Raw genomic sequence first — 14,732 nt, forward strand, 5'->3', positions numbered from 1 at the left:
AGCTAGGTGGGCCAGTAAGCTGTGAGGAGGACACAAAGAGCCTGCAAAGGGATATACAGGTTAAGTGAGTGGGCAATAAGATGGCAGATGGAGTATCATGTGGGGAAATGTGAGTTTATTCACTTTGGTAGGAAGAATAGAAAAACGGAATATTTTTTAAATGGTGAGAAACTATTAAATGTTGGTGTTCAGAGAGATTTAGGTGTCCTCGTACAGGAAACACAGAGAGTTAGCACGCAGGTACAGCAAGCAATTAAGAAGGCAAATGGCATGTTGGCCTTTATTGCAAGGGGGTTGGATTACAAGAGTAAGGAAGTCTTATTACAATTGTACAGGGCTTTGGTGAGACCACACTTGAGTGCTGTGCACAGTTCTGGTCTCCTTATCTGAGGAAGGACATACTTGCCTTAGAGGCAGTGCAACGAAGGTTCACTAGATTGATCCCTGGGATGAGTGAGTAGTCCTATGAGGAGAGATTGCACCTATACTGTCTGTAGTTTAGAAGAATGAGAGGTGATCTCATTGAAACATATAAGATTCTGAGGGGGATTGACAGGGTAGATGCTGAGAGGTTGTTTCTCCTTGTTGGAGAGTCTAGAACTAGAGGTCATAGTCTCAGGATAAGGGGTTGGCCATTTAAGACTGAGATGAGGAGGAATTTTTTCACTTAGGGATTTGTGAATCTTTGGAATTCTCTATCTGAAAGGACTGTGGATGCTGAGTCATTGAGTATATTCAAGGCTGAGATAGATAGATTTTTGGACTCTAGGGGAATCAAGGGATATGGGGATCAGACGGGAAAGTGGAGTTGAGGTCGAATATCAGCAGGCTCGAAGGTCCATATGGCCTACTCCTGCTCCTAATTCTTATGTTCACCGATCCTCAGCTGGATAGCTACCAGAAGCACTTTGTGGCATTGGAACGCTACCTTTGGAGATAGGAAGAAGAAAAATCGAACAGACTAGTTCTTTCCCACAGGAAGGACTCACTTCTTTTTGGCATTTGTGATAGCCAGATTTCTTGCTTGAGATTATCAGTAAAATGACTTCCATTCACCCATGTAATCCTACTATTCTACTATTCCACCATGTCTCAATTTCTGTAATGTTTGAGTATTCAGTCACCAAGACAAGTTGGGAAATTGAAAAAATAACCATGTAAGTTGCCAGATTGTCACAAAAACCCAACTGGTTCACTAATGTCCTTCAGGGAAGGGAATCTGTTCCCCTTACCTGGCCTGGCTTACATGTGACTCCAGTCCCGCACTATGTGGTTGACTCTTAATGCCCTTCGGACAACTAGGGATGAGCAATACATGCTGCATTGTGAGTGTCACCCACATCCCAAGAACAATTTTTTTTTAAACGTGACTTCAGAATTCTAATGGTTTATTCCACAATAATCTTGGTGGTGCCTAAGGACTCGTTGAATTTGTTTTTGGTACACTTGGTCTCCTATCATCTACCCTGTCACATTGGTCTGCCTGAGCAGTGCAGATCACAGAATCACAGAATCACAGAAACCCCGAAACCCCACAGTGCAGATAGAGGCCATTTCGGCCCATCGAACCTGCACCGACACATATCCCACCCGATCCCCGTAACCCCTACACCAACACATATCCCACCCTATCCCCGTAACCCCACGTATTTAATCCCCCTAACACTAAGGGTCAATTTTTTGTTTTTAATCATAGCCAATCAACCTAACCCGCACATCTTTGGACTGTGGGAGGAAACCGGAGCACCCGGAGGAAACCCACGCAAACACGGGGCGAATGTGCAAACTCCACACAGACAGTCACCCAAGGCCGGATTCGAACCCGGGTCCCTGGCGCTGTGAGGCAACAAATCATAGGTACTCCCTGGGTCACATGCATTGGCATTCATGATGAGGTAGCTAGCATGATTCCCTATCTGGACTTTCATTGCATGAAATCCCTTCCTGGTGATGAAGTTGATTGGGATTTCAAAAAGGGCCTTTATTGCTGTATGGGTGGCATCAATGGCAACCTGCACTTTAGGGACTCCAGCCACTCCATTTCTCTATCTCTCTCTCCATCTCTCCCTCTCTCCATCTCGCTCTCGCCATCTCTCTCTCCCTTGCCATCTCTCTCTCTCTCCATCTCTATCTCTCTCTCCATCTCTATCTCTCTCCATCTCTATCTCTCTCGCCATCTCTATCTCTCGCCATCTCTCTCTCTCCATCACCATCTCTTTCTCGCCATCTCTCTCTCTCTCGCCATCTCTCTCCATCTCTACCTCTCTCTCCATCTCTATCTCTCTCCATCTCTCTCTCTCGCCATCTCTCTCTCTCTCTCTCTCCATCTCTACCTCTCTCTCCATCTCTATCTCTCGCCATCTCTCTCTCTCTCTCCATCTCTATCTCTCTCCATCTCTCTCTCTCTCTCCTCTCTCTCTCTCTATCTCTCTCTCTCTCCCCATCTCTCTTGTTAGGGTTGTGAATCTTTAGAATTCTCTACCCCAGAGGGCTCAGTCGTTGAGTATATTCAAGACAGACATCAATAGCTTTTTGGATATTAAGGGAACCAAGCAATATGGGGAAAGTGCAGGGAGGTGGAGTTGAGGTAGAAGATCAGCTATAATCTTAATAAATGGCAGAGCAGACTCGAAGGGCCAAATGGCCTACTCCTGCTCCTATTTCTTATGTTTTATACCTATATATCTTTATCTCTATCTATATCTCTTTATCTCTCCATCTATCTATCTCTCTGGCCGTGAAATTTATCCTTGTAGCGCCAGTAGCTTTGGCCGTTTCTTTTTTAAAAGTGGTGTCTGACTCGCTTCCACCCATGTTCGGCGTGGCCCGCACAGTTCACCACCTTGGTGAGGGCGATAGCGCGGGCGGTACGTGTGTGCACCGGCAGTATGCAGAGTAGGCAGATCGTGACGTTATTCAGCGTGTAACGCTGATTTGACACACAACCTGCCATTTTCAACATCGCCATTCCATTCAACGCCCTCTCCTAAACACGCACAGCTGACCAAACCCCCCCCTCCCCCGCCCCCCCCCCCCCCCCCCCCGCAGCGCTACTTAAAGGGATATACCTAACTTACAGGTAAGTTGATAATTATTTTGTACTGGCTCTTGCAGCATTTGTAGGAGTAGTGGGTTGCTGTAAGAGATTTCAAAAGTTGTTAAAGTCTGCAGACAGTGCTGCTGGACATAGGGAAGGCGTTAACTGCTACTGGAATGTCTGAGTACACCACTATCTCCCAGCCATGGGGGCTCTAGTTGCAGTCGCCCTTGTGCTGCAACATGACAGGGAGATGGAGTAGAGGCAGCAAAGAAGACAAGCTGCTCGCAGAGGGAGGAGGAGGAGGACTCTCAGCAGGAAGCCTTACCCACCTAGGGTCTTCAGGGAGCACCTCTCCTACCTGCACCTAAGCCAGGAGCAGTGTGTTCAGCGGCTCCGCTTCACCAAGGAGGTGGTCACTGTAATGATATCAGCAAATAGTGATGGTATTTGCCTGTTTGATTATTCATGCCTTACCAGCATATTTGCCTGATTGATTATTTATGCCTGACCAGCAGAGGGCATGTGAGAGACAAGCAGTTTAGTTTAGTTTTGGTTTCGTTTTAGAGGGATCTCTAAGATGGAGTCTCCTGTAATGCTGTTAAATTAGATGAACAAACTTTAGATAAAAAGTCATTCTCTTTCATGAATGTGTCATCATTGAACCCACATACAAATCAATACATGGTGTCAGAAGTGATTGAAAGAGATGAAGAGGAAAAATCTGAAGTGAAATCAGCTCTCCACATATTAGCAAGCCAAAAGAGAACATCGTTATTTACCATTGGAGAATAGCTAACGAAGTGAAAAATGGAAGGTTTACACCCACCGGCGAAGCTTCAGTTGAGAGGTAATGTGGCTGAAAATTGGAGGAGATTCAAACAACGTTTGGAGTTGTATTTAGTGGCAATCGGAGCTGACGAGAAAAGTGATAAAATGAAAGCGTCAGTGTTCTTACATGTCGTGGGTGATGAAGCGCTGGAGGTGTATAATAACTTCACATTCGCTGCTGAGGGAGACAAAATGAAGCTAGATAAAATATTGGAACAGTTTGAGGCCTACTGCATACCTAAACGTAACGTGACGTTTGAGAGGCACAGATTTTTCACATGTGTACAGAAAACGGGAGAGACTATTGATCAGTATGTGACTGAACTGAGAAACAGAAGCAAATCGTGTGAATTTGGGGGACTGACAGACTCACTGATAAAAGACAGACTGGTGTGTGGTATTCCAGATAATGGTCTAAGGGAAAGACTGCTAAGAGAGCAAAATCTAGACCTGGGAAAAGCCATAGCACTGTGTAGGGCTACAGAGACTGTGAAGTCGCAGGCAAAGGAGCTGTTCAGTGACAGTAGCTGCAACGTGGATGCAGTGAGAAAGAACGGACACAAACCGTTTAACAAAAAGAGCGCCAATGTGAAAAAAGAGGCGTGGCCAGCGAACAAAAATGAAAGGGGCAATCAAAAGTCATGTAGTCGATGCGGTACACCGCATACTCCAAAAAAGTGTCCAGCATATGGTAAAACATGCAATAGTTGCAACAAAAACAACCATTATGCCCGTTGCTGTAAGAACCAAGCGCAACAAAGCAAGGTCCATACAGTAGATGAAAGCAAGATAGAGGAGTTCTATGTAGATGTTGTGTCTGAAAACAAAAATCGGTCCAGACAGTGAAAAGACTGATGTACAAGGCAAAAGACAGTGGAACTGACTTCTACCAGAGCATGCTTGTATACCGCACAACGCCGCTCGAGTGTGGTATGTCACCAGCCCAACTCCTTATGGGACGTCTGCTAAGGTCAAACCTACCCATCCCGGAGAACCTCCTGAAAACAAAAGAGGGGGAGAAAGTGAGGAAGTTCAAAGAACAACAGAAAGAAAAGCAAAAGTACTACTATGACAGAGGAACACAAAACCTACCTGAACTCCACACTGGTGACCAAGTAAGGTTCAAAGACAAAACAAACATATGGACTCAGAAGGGAACTGTCCTGAGTGAAGTTCAACCAAGATCATACACCATTCAGACAGATGAGGGTGCTGTTCTGTGAAGAAATCTTTGAGATCTTCTCATGGGACCAGCCACAGCAAGTCAAAAGACTGATACTGTTGAACAACCTGATCACACAGCAGGTCAAAAGACTGATACTGTTGAACAACCTGATCACACAGATGAGAAATCATCATCTGAGGCAACAACTCAGATTCAAGGACAATCAATCAGAAAATCCTCAAGACGCGTGAAGCCTCCTGAGAGACTCATTGTGGTGATTATTCTCTGTTTAGTAAGAAGTATTGTGATTGGTTGTTTGTTTCCTGCCTTGGGATATATGCAGGTTGGAAAGATTAAGAATGATAAAATAATGAGGTGGAGGATTGAGTTGGCATGTTACCATTTTGATATAGTTTATCGTCCGGGGAAGGATAACGTTGCTGCTGATGCGCTGTCGAGGGCTTATTGTTCTGTGATTCACGGAGATACGCTTATTAATCTTCACAATGCCTTATGCCATCCTGGGGTTACGAGGATGATACACTTCGTATGCAGTAAGAATTTGCCCTTTTCAGTTGAAGACGTCAAGCGGATGACTTCATCATGTTCTATCTGTGCTCGGTGTAAACCGAATTTCTTTAAGCCTCAACGAGCTCATCTTATAAAGGCTACCTCTCCTTTTGAACGTTTGAGCGTCGATTTCAAGGGGCCTCTTCCTTCAACTACTCAAAACCAATATATATTTACTGTTGTGGATGAGTTTTCAAGGTTCCCTTTTGCTTTTCCTTGCGCAGATGTATCAGCTGCTACAGTTATCAAATGTCTGACTCAACTTTTTGTCATCTTTGGGATGCCTGCGTATATCCATTCGGATCAGGGAAGTTCTTTTATGTCTTCCCAGTTGAAGGAATACCTTCAGAGTCGGGGAATTTCTACTAGCAGAACTACCCCGTATAATCCCCAGGGTAATGGACAGTGCGAACGATACAATGGGGTGATCTGGAAGGCAGTTATGTTGGCTTTGACATCCCGGAACCTTAAGAATACACAGTGGGAAATGGTACTGCCTGATGCCCTGCATTCCATTAGATCATTGCTTTCAACGGCTACTAATGTGACCCCCCATGAAAGGCTCTTTAACTATCCGCGGAGATCTACTACGGGATATTCGGTACCTTCATGGCTTACTATGCAGGGACCTGTGCTGCTTCGACGCCATGTTAGATTGTCAAAATATGATCCTTTAGTGGAGGAGGTGGAGCTGTTGGAGGCAAATTCCCAATATGCTCATATTCGATTCCAAGATGGGAAAGAAAGTACCGTTTCAATTAAAGACTTGGCTCCTTGTGGTGGCCAGCCCTCTTCTGAGGATATTAACAATAGTCATGATTCAGATAATGTGGATGCTGTTACAGATACTACGAATATTTCCAATCCGACTGCAGATAATTATACTTCTATTAGTCAGCCCTCGATGGATGTTCATGACCGTCCCAGTTTACCTCCTGATGGGATTTCTAATCCGGAAACCGTTGAAAATCGGGATATGGATAGCCTTCCTGCAGAAGATACTTCTGTGTCTCCTGGTGTGGGAGGGCAAGGAATTTCACCAAGGTTAAGAAGGTCGACACGAACAAGATATCCGGTCAACCGATTGAAAATGGACTTTTAAATTGATAGTAATGTTTTAAAATTGTTGAAATATTATATTATATTGTTTTAGTTGAGAGATACTTAATACTTATGTGCAATGTTACTATTTGTTGTTGCTCACTTAGTATTGTGTCATGTTGAATAGTTTTATTTTGTCTGTGCATAGTTTTAGTTGTAAATAATTAATTATAAATTGTAAAGGTTATTTAGGTTGGAGTATATTTTAAAAGGAGGGGTGAATGTGGTGATTATTCTCTATGTTTAGTAAGAAGTATTGTGATTGGTTGTTTGTTTCCTGCCTTGGGATATATGCTGTAATCTCATTGGTAGTTGATGTCATGTGATTTGTGGTGGCCATCTTAAATTCAGTTCTTTCCAGCCTTTAGTTGGGACTGGGTGTTGAAGATGTGCTACAGGATTTTTAAGTTAATAAAGCCTAGATTAGAAAGGCAAATCTATTCTTTATTTCATTCATTGAGCAAGTTTAAGGACTCTTGTTATAGAAGGAAGTAATGTTATCTTATTCTTTCTTCAAGTTCTGGTGTATTTACATATTTCATGTGAACACACAAAACAAGGTTAAAAAACCTTGATCGTGACAATGATAATGTAAGTTCATTAAGTGTTACAGTTAAAATGCAGATTAATACAAAGAAAACATGTTGTTAGATAAAAGTAAAATACTTTTGTTTTAAGAAAGGGAGATGTAATGATATCAGCAAATAGTGATGGTATTTGCCTGTTTGATTATTTATGCTTTACCAGCATATTTGCCTGATTGATTATTTATGCCTGACCAGCAGAGGGCATGTGAGAGACAAGCAGTTTAGTTTCGTTTTGGTTTCGTTTTAGAGGGATCTCTAAGATGGAGTCTCCTGTAATGCTGTTAAATTAGATGAACAAACTTTAGATAAAAAGTCATTCTCTTTCATGAATGTGTCGTCATTGAACCCACATACAAATCAATACAGTCACAGCAAGCTGCTACCTCTTGGAACCAGACCTGCAGCCTCAGAGCAGGGCGACGATGGGGGTGCCAGTGGCCCTCAAGGTGACCGTGGCCCTGAATTTTTTTCGCCAGTGGATCCTTCCAGGATAGAACAGGCGACACAGCAAACATCTCGCAGTTCGCCATCCATCACTGCATCCGGGAGGTCACAGAGGCTCTGCACACTAGGAGAGGGGACTTCATTGTCTTCTCTCTAAATAGATAGAAGCAGGACACAATAGCAAAATACTGTGGATGCTGGAAATCTGAAATAACAACAGAAAATGCTGGAAACACTCAGCAGGCCAGGCAGCATCGTGGAGAGAGAAACAGAGTCAACGTTTCAGGTCTCTGACTCTTCGTCAGTGATGTAATAACACTCACTACGCACTTGGTTTGAGCATAAAGCAAGGCTTTAATCAACTTGTTTCAGAACATGGAGGTCTAGTTGTACTTCACTAGTTCCTTGTCTTACAAAATGTCCTTGGCAAGCTGGGGCCCACCCCCGAATATTTATACTCCTTGGACGGCGCCACCAGCTGGCCGTCCAGCATTATTTCATAAGTAGTTTCTTGATGATGAGATTTATAACATTCTTCTTGCTTAAAAGATTTGGAAGACCGACGACTTCCTCTTAACGGATTAGGTGGACCACGAATAGCCGCAGTCTTTTAGATTTTTGTTTATGGCCAGAGGGCATGTATCCCCGGACTGTGTCTTGGTCCCTGGGCCGCTTGATCCATACCGGTGGATCGACAGGGCCCGTGTTGCTCTGATAGATCCGAGGGAGGCTGGGGAGATCATGACTCCGGGTGTGGGTCCCCACAGGTGCAGAACTGGCTTCGTCCCATTGGTTAGCCGAGGATTGACTGGCGTCCTGGCCCAGGGTGGCCATCCCACGGGGACGCTCGGCTCCCTGAGCGGATCCAGCGGGGCAGCCGGCAGATCCCTTGATGTCCCAGGTAGGGCATCATCCTCGGGGGAGCGCAGAGTGTCGGCATCATCCCCACGGGTCCCTCCATCAGTTGGGTCCGCGGAACCGGCCGGACAGGGAGCCAGGTCCCGGAGCGACACAGTGGACTCCCGGCCATCCGGGTACTGCACGTGTGCATACGTGGGGTTGACATCCGTTAGTTCTACCTCGTCGACTAGAGGATCGGTTTTCGATGACCGGACGAATCTTCGGAGCAGCACGGGGCCAGGAGCTGCCAACCATGACGGTAGAGACGTCCCATGGGTGGAGCGACGCTAGAAGCTGAAGAATCGCTCATGAGGTCTGACATTGGTACAAGTAGAAAGGAGAGACCTGATGGAATGCAACACGTCAGGGAGCATAGTTTCCCACTGCTGCGTTCCAAATGATAGCGTTGCATCTCTCAACCTGTCCGTTACCAATGGGATGGTACGGTGTTGTTTTACTTGTGGCGATTCCCCGTTGGGAGAGATAACTTTTAAGTTCGCTTGACATGAAGGAGGGACCCCGATCAGAGTGGATGAAATTGGCCGTACCGCAAAGGGAAAAGACTTGATCAAGGCATTTGATCACTGTGGAAGTAAGCATATTGGGACAGGGGAAAGCAAAGGGAAAGCGTGAATATTCATCCACCATAGTCAGTAAGTAGGTGTTCCGCATTGAGGAAGGCAATGGCCCTTTAAAGTCAATGCTGAGTTGCTGCATAGGCTGCATAGCGTGTATGCGCGAGCCATCCGATGGACGGAAGAATTGCGGTTTTAACTCCGCACAAAATTTACAGGAGGAGCACGTTCTTTTCACATCTTCCGTAGAAAATGGGAGATTTTAGATCGCACAAAGTGCAACATACGGGTAATGCCAGGATGGCATAAGTCAGTATGAAGATCCGCCAGAGTCGAAGTTGACATAGAAGAGCAAAATGCCCTCATGAGTGTATCCGGGGCCACATTCTCTTTGCCGGGTCGATAATGTATGATGTATCCAAAGGCAGCCAATTCCATCCTCCAGAGTTGTATTTTGTTATTCTTGATCTTAGTGCGTTTCCGGTTATCCAGCATAAAGGCCACGGAGCGCTAAGTGTGAAATGGCGACGAGCGAGAAATTTACTCCATTTACGTACTGCTTCGATGATGGCCGTAGCCTCCTTCTCGACAGGAGGATAATGGAACTCGCTACCCTGCAAAGTTCTGGACAGAAATGCAACGGGTCGACCACCTTGATTCAAGGTAGCAGAGCTCGCCACATCCGATGCATCGCACTCGACCATGAAAGGAAGATTTTCATCGCTGGAACGAAGCGTGGCTTTTTCCAGTTTTCGCTTGAGGAGGTTGAAAGCTGAAATAGCCATTGCCTCCAACGGAAAGGACTTAGCGTGAAGCAGGGGCTGGATCTTGTCGGAGAAGTGGGGTATCCATTTCGCATAATAGGCGAACATGCCGAGTGCCCGACGAAGAGAGCCGAGATTCATAGGGGGAGGGAGCTCCTGAAGCGGACAAAGTCACTCCGGATCCGGTTTGATGACACCGTTGCCCACCCAGTAGCCAAGGATGTTGACTGATGGTACTGATTTCACAGATTTGGACTCATTTAAGGTTAAGTTGCGACGACGGAGAACATCAAAAAATTTCTGGAGGTTGGCATCTTGCTCCTTCTGGTCATGACCAGCAATGGTGATATTATCTAGATATGGAAAAGTGTCCGTTAAGTTCTCCTGTTTGACTAGGCTATCCATTGCCCGTTGAAAGACGGCCACCCCATTGGTGACCCCAAATGGAAGGCGACAAAACTGGTAAAGCCGACCATTGGCCTCAAAGGCTGTATACTTTTTGTCAGAGTCCTTTAACGGTACTTGATGATATGCGCTCTTTAAATCAAAAGTTGAAAATACCTTGTAGTTGGCAAGGTTATTGACCATGTCATCGATGCGTGGTAGTGGGTAGGCATCCAGGTCGGTGTACTGGTTAATAGTTTGTGAGTAATTGATGTAAAGACGTTTCTTGTGTTGCTTCAGAGGATTTTTAACAATGACGACTTGAGCCCGCCAGGAAGATGAACATGGCTCAATGATACCGTCAGCTAGAAGGCGAGAGATTTCTGCCTCGATAAAGGCTCAATCATCTTGGCTGAAACATCGTGATTTAGTGACTATGGGCTTACATCGGGGGGAAAGATTGGCAAACAAGGAGGGCTCATCGAGCGAAGCCGCCGAAAGCGCACAAAACGGTACTTTGGAAATAGTAAGCTCTGGCTTTGACCCTCCAAACTCGAAAGTGAGTCTTTTGTGTTGTTTCTGGAAATCCTGTCCCAGGAGCACAACACTGCATAGGTTCTTGAGCACCCCGAGCCGGGTGGAGAAATAAGTGTGGCCATTGAGGATAAGGTCGACAAGACAAAAGCTGGAAGAATTGGTGGTCAGTGTCGTCAGAGCCATTGCAATTTCCCTGTCCGAGGGGTAAATACGCAGTTTTAACTTACTGACAGCCCGCTCACTAATGAAGCTGTCAGAGCTGCATGAGTCAATTAGTGCACTTAAAATGTGTCCATTTACCGAAACCTTCGTGGCTGCATGGGACAGACTTTGGGGAAAAACAGCTGTGATGGGAGGCGGGGCAGTTTTACCCTTGACAGCTGTAACCTTAGTAGTGGTTCTTGGGGGAGGAGCAGTTTTATAGATTGCAGCTGTAACCTTAGTAGTGGCTCTTGGGGGAGGAGCAGTTTTATAGATAGTAGCTGCAAAACTAACAGGAGCTCTCGACCGGTATACCTTAGAAAAGTGGCCTTTCTTACTAACAGTGGCTCTTGACTGGCATACCTTAGAAAAGTGACCTTTCTTGCTGCAATGATTGCAGGTTGCGTTACGAGCAGGACAAAATTTCCTATAATGGAACGCACCTCCACAGAAGAAACACTTCCTTCCGGATTGCCAAGATGCCGCTAGGGTGGGGTCGTCATCAGTGTAGGTTTCTAGGGTAGGGTTGCCATCACCCAGGTTGGAGTCGTCATCCGTGAGGGCTTCCGCCCGAGGCCTATCGAAGGAGTCACTAAAAGTGATAGCAGCAGCCCGTGCACGTGGTGAAAGATAGGTATCTGCATTCCTCTTTGCTAAGTCCAGAGAACATGCCTGGTCATTGAGGGTTTTATTTTCCAACAGACGCTGACGTATGAAGGGAGACGCAATCCCATTAATAAAGGAATCACGAATTAATTCCTCTTGGTACTGCTCAGCTGTAACAGCTTTAAAATTACAATCCTTGCTGAGCCTGCGAAGTTTCTGAAGGAATTCGTCAAGTGATTCCCGGGGTTGTTGTCGAGTTGTGGCCAGTAGATGCCGAGCAAAAATTTCATTTGGGGACTTGACATATAGCTGCTGTAGTATTTGGATAGCAGCGTCATAGTCTACACAGTCTTCGATATAATCAAACACATGAGGGGATACATAATTCGCAAGTAACTCTAATTTATCCGGAACATTTTCACCACACACCCTGAGGAAGTTGCTGAAAGTACGATACCAGTGTTTCCATACCTTAGCAGCTATAAGTGAATTCGGGTCCAGGTCGAGACGGGCAGGGCTGAGTAGTTTCTCCATGATGGATCGATTACTTGTCTGAGTTCCCTTCTATGGTTCGAGTTGTAGCTGGCTGTTCCCGAAATCACCCAAAGCATGGAGTCGACATCAAGTTGATTAAATTGACTCACTACACACTTGGTTTGAGCAAAAAGCAAGGCTTTAATCAACTTGTTTCAGAACATGGAGGTCTAGTTGTATTTCACTAGCTCCTTGTCTTACAAAATGTCCCTGGAAAGCTGGGGCGCACGCCCGAGTATTTATACTCCTTGGATGGCGCCACCAGCTGACCGTCCAGCATTATTTCATAAGTAGTTTCTTGATGATGAGATTTATAACAGTCAGTACTGGAAAAAGTTAGGGATCTCCTGCCTTCAACCCTAGCACAGACTGCCCCTTTAGTTCCTTCCTCCCCTCTGCCCCCTCCACCCCACCCCGCCTCTGCACCTGCTTAAAACCTGTTACATCCCTAACTTTTTCCAGTTTTGATGAAGGGTCCCAGACCTGAAATGTTAACTCTGTTTCTCCCTCCATGGATGCTGCCTGACCCGCTGAGTGTTTCCAGCATTTTACTGTTGTTATTTCAGATAGAAGCAGGAAGTGCGCATACGTGGCTTTGCCAGGATATCGGCCCTTCTCATAGTGCAGGGTGCCATTGACAGCACACACGTGGTGGTCTGCTGCATCATCCACCATGGGTTCCGCGACCACCTCAGGAGGAGAAGGAGGAGGAGGAAGGGAGGAGGCAGCCTGCACATCATCGGAATCCGGTTCCCCTGAATGAAACCCCAGATCCCCATTGCTCAACACTTCCCCATCTCACCAACCCTCTGTCATGGAACATCACAGCATCCTCTTCACCACAGCTGAAATGAAAGCCACCACAAAACAAACATTCCAAACCACATTTATAAATCATTCAATCCAATAGCACATAACAAAGTCAACTACTCACCCTTGTGCATCCCTTTGTGCCTGTCTTCCATGTGACTTTGCCTGTCCTAGTGCTCCTACGCAGTGCTACCACAGTGGCTACAACATGGCTGGTGGAAGGCTGCTGACTTTCAGTGGAGGAGATTGCAGATGGTCTTGCACGATGAGCTCGAGCAGCTCTGGGCCTAGAAGGCCCAGATATAGACTGCACCACCTTGGCATAGGTGACAGCAGTCTGGGCTGCCTAGCTAACAGGCAACAGCAAGGGCACTGGCGGAGTGGCAGTGGTGGAAGTACAAATGCTGTCATCCTGAGAGAGGATAGCAGGCTCATGCTCCACGGAGCCACTGCCACTCCCCCAGGGCAGCGTCTCAGCAATCCTAGTAATCTGCTGGAGTACAAACTCTGGACTGCTGTGAGAACCTGCAAGCCCCTTTCAACACTGGTAAACCCAGCCATGATGGCAGCAGTCTGAGCTTGTGTGGCAGCAAGCTGAGATTGCATGACAGAAGTCTAAGCTTCCACTGCAGCACTCAGATGTTGGGTCACTTCCGCTTGTGCTGCAATGGAAGCTGAGATATCGCCCATCAGACCCTGCATCATGGTTGGGTCCACAAGTGCTCTATTGGAGTTACCCATCTCTTCCATCCTGGAAATTATGGGCTCCTAGCTCTGTGCAAAGCACTATGCAAGGTTGGAGCCGGACTCCTCCATGCTCCTTGACAGTGGCAACAGATTCTCTGGCAAGCCTGCCAATGCGCCAAGCATTTCTGTGTGCACGCCCATCACCCTTCTTCTATAGGCCGGCCCATCAAAGTCCTCTTCTGAGTCCTCTGCAGCAGAACCCGTGTGTGACCTCGCCCTCCAGGGAGCTGGCACTTGTGCTACCCTTGCCCCTGCCCTGGCTGCAGGCCACTCGTGCCCGGTGACTCACCACGTGCAGATCCCACCTCTATACGACCATCTAAAGTACATGCAGTGTCAGTTTCTGAGCTGGTTCCTGCGAGTGTGAGATTGAATGACAGTGTCTCATCTTCTCCGTCACTCTCCCCTTGCTCCTCCTGCACTGGATGGGCAGGTTGGAGTATTGAGCATCTGAAAAGAGAAAGGCACAAGGTTAGGGTTGTGATGAGGTATGGGGGGAAAGCAAGATATCCATGCTTACACCATCAGCAGCTTCTAAGTGAGAAGAGATTGCGGACTGAGGGGGAAGTGGAATGTTAGAATGAAAATTAGATATGAGCAAGCATAGTGTCATCATCAATGGTGCCAGCCTCGCCAAATGACAGAGGCTCAGTGATGGCCCCTCCAATAATGTCAAGCACAGTCTCTTCCAGCTGGGTCAGGATCTGCAGTCTTGCCCCTCCACGCCAGTTAACTGCTGCTGTCTGCGGTTATGAGACACCTTGCCCTGCAAGACAGAGGGAAGTGTATCAGTGAGTGTGGTGCAATGTGTTTGGGTGAAGTGTGTCAGTGAGTGTGGTGCAATGTGTTTGGGTGAAGTGTGTCAGTGAGTGTGGTGCAATGTGTTTGGGTGAAGTGTGTCAGTGAGTGTGGTGCAGTGTGTTTGGGTGAAGTGTGTCA

The 14,732-nt window shown here is 46.4% G+C and overlaps 1 protein-coding gene and 1 pseudogene across 1 annotated transcript in view; one reads left to right on the forward strand and one right to left on the reverse strand.

Annotated features, from left to right (window-relative positions):
- Window positions 1–14,732, forward strand: part of LOC147111515 (glypican-5-like) — a 1,571,270-nt gene that overhangs the window by 1,519,874 nt on the left and 36,664 nt on the right. The window lies entirely within an intron of this gene.
- LOC147111517 (uncharacterized) overlaps window positions 1,415–14,732 on the reverse strand; it is a 37,053-nt pseudogene continuing 23,735 nt past the window's right edge.

This window comes from Somniosus microcephalus, chromosome 10 (assembly GCF_052327205.1).
Source record: "Somniosus microcephalus isolate GS21.2 chromosome 10, FLI_Smic_1.0, whole genome shotgun sequence".
Lineage (NCBI taxonomy): Eukaryota > Metazoa > Chordata > Chondrichthyes > Squaliformes > Somniosidae > Somniosus > Somniosus microcephalus.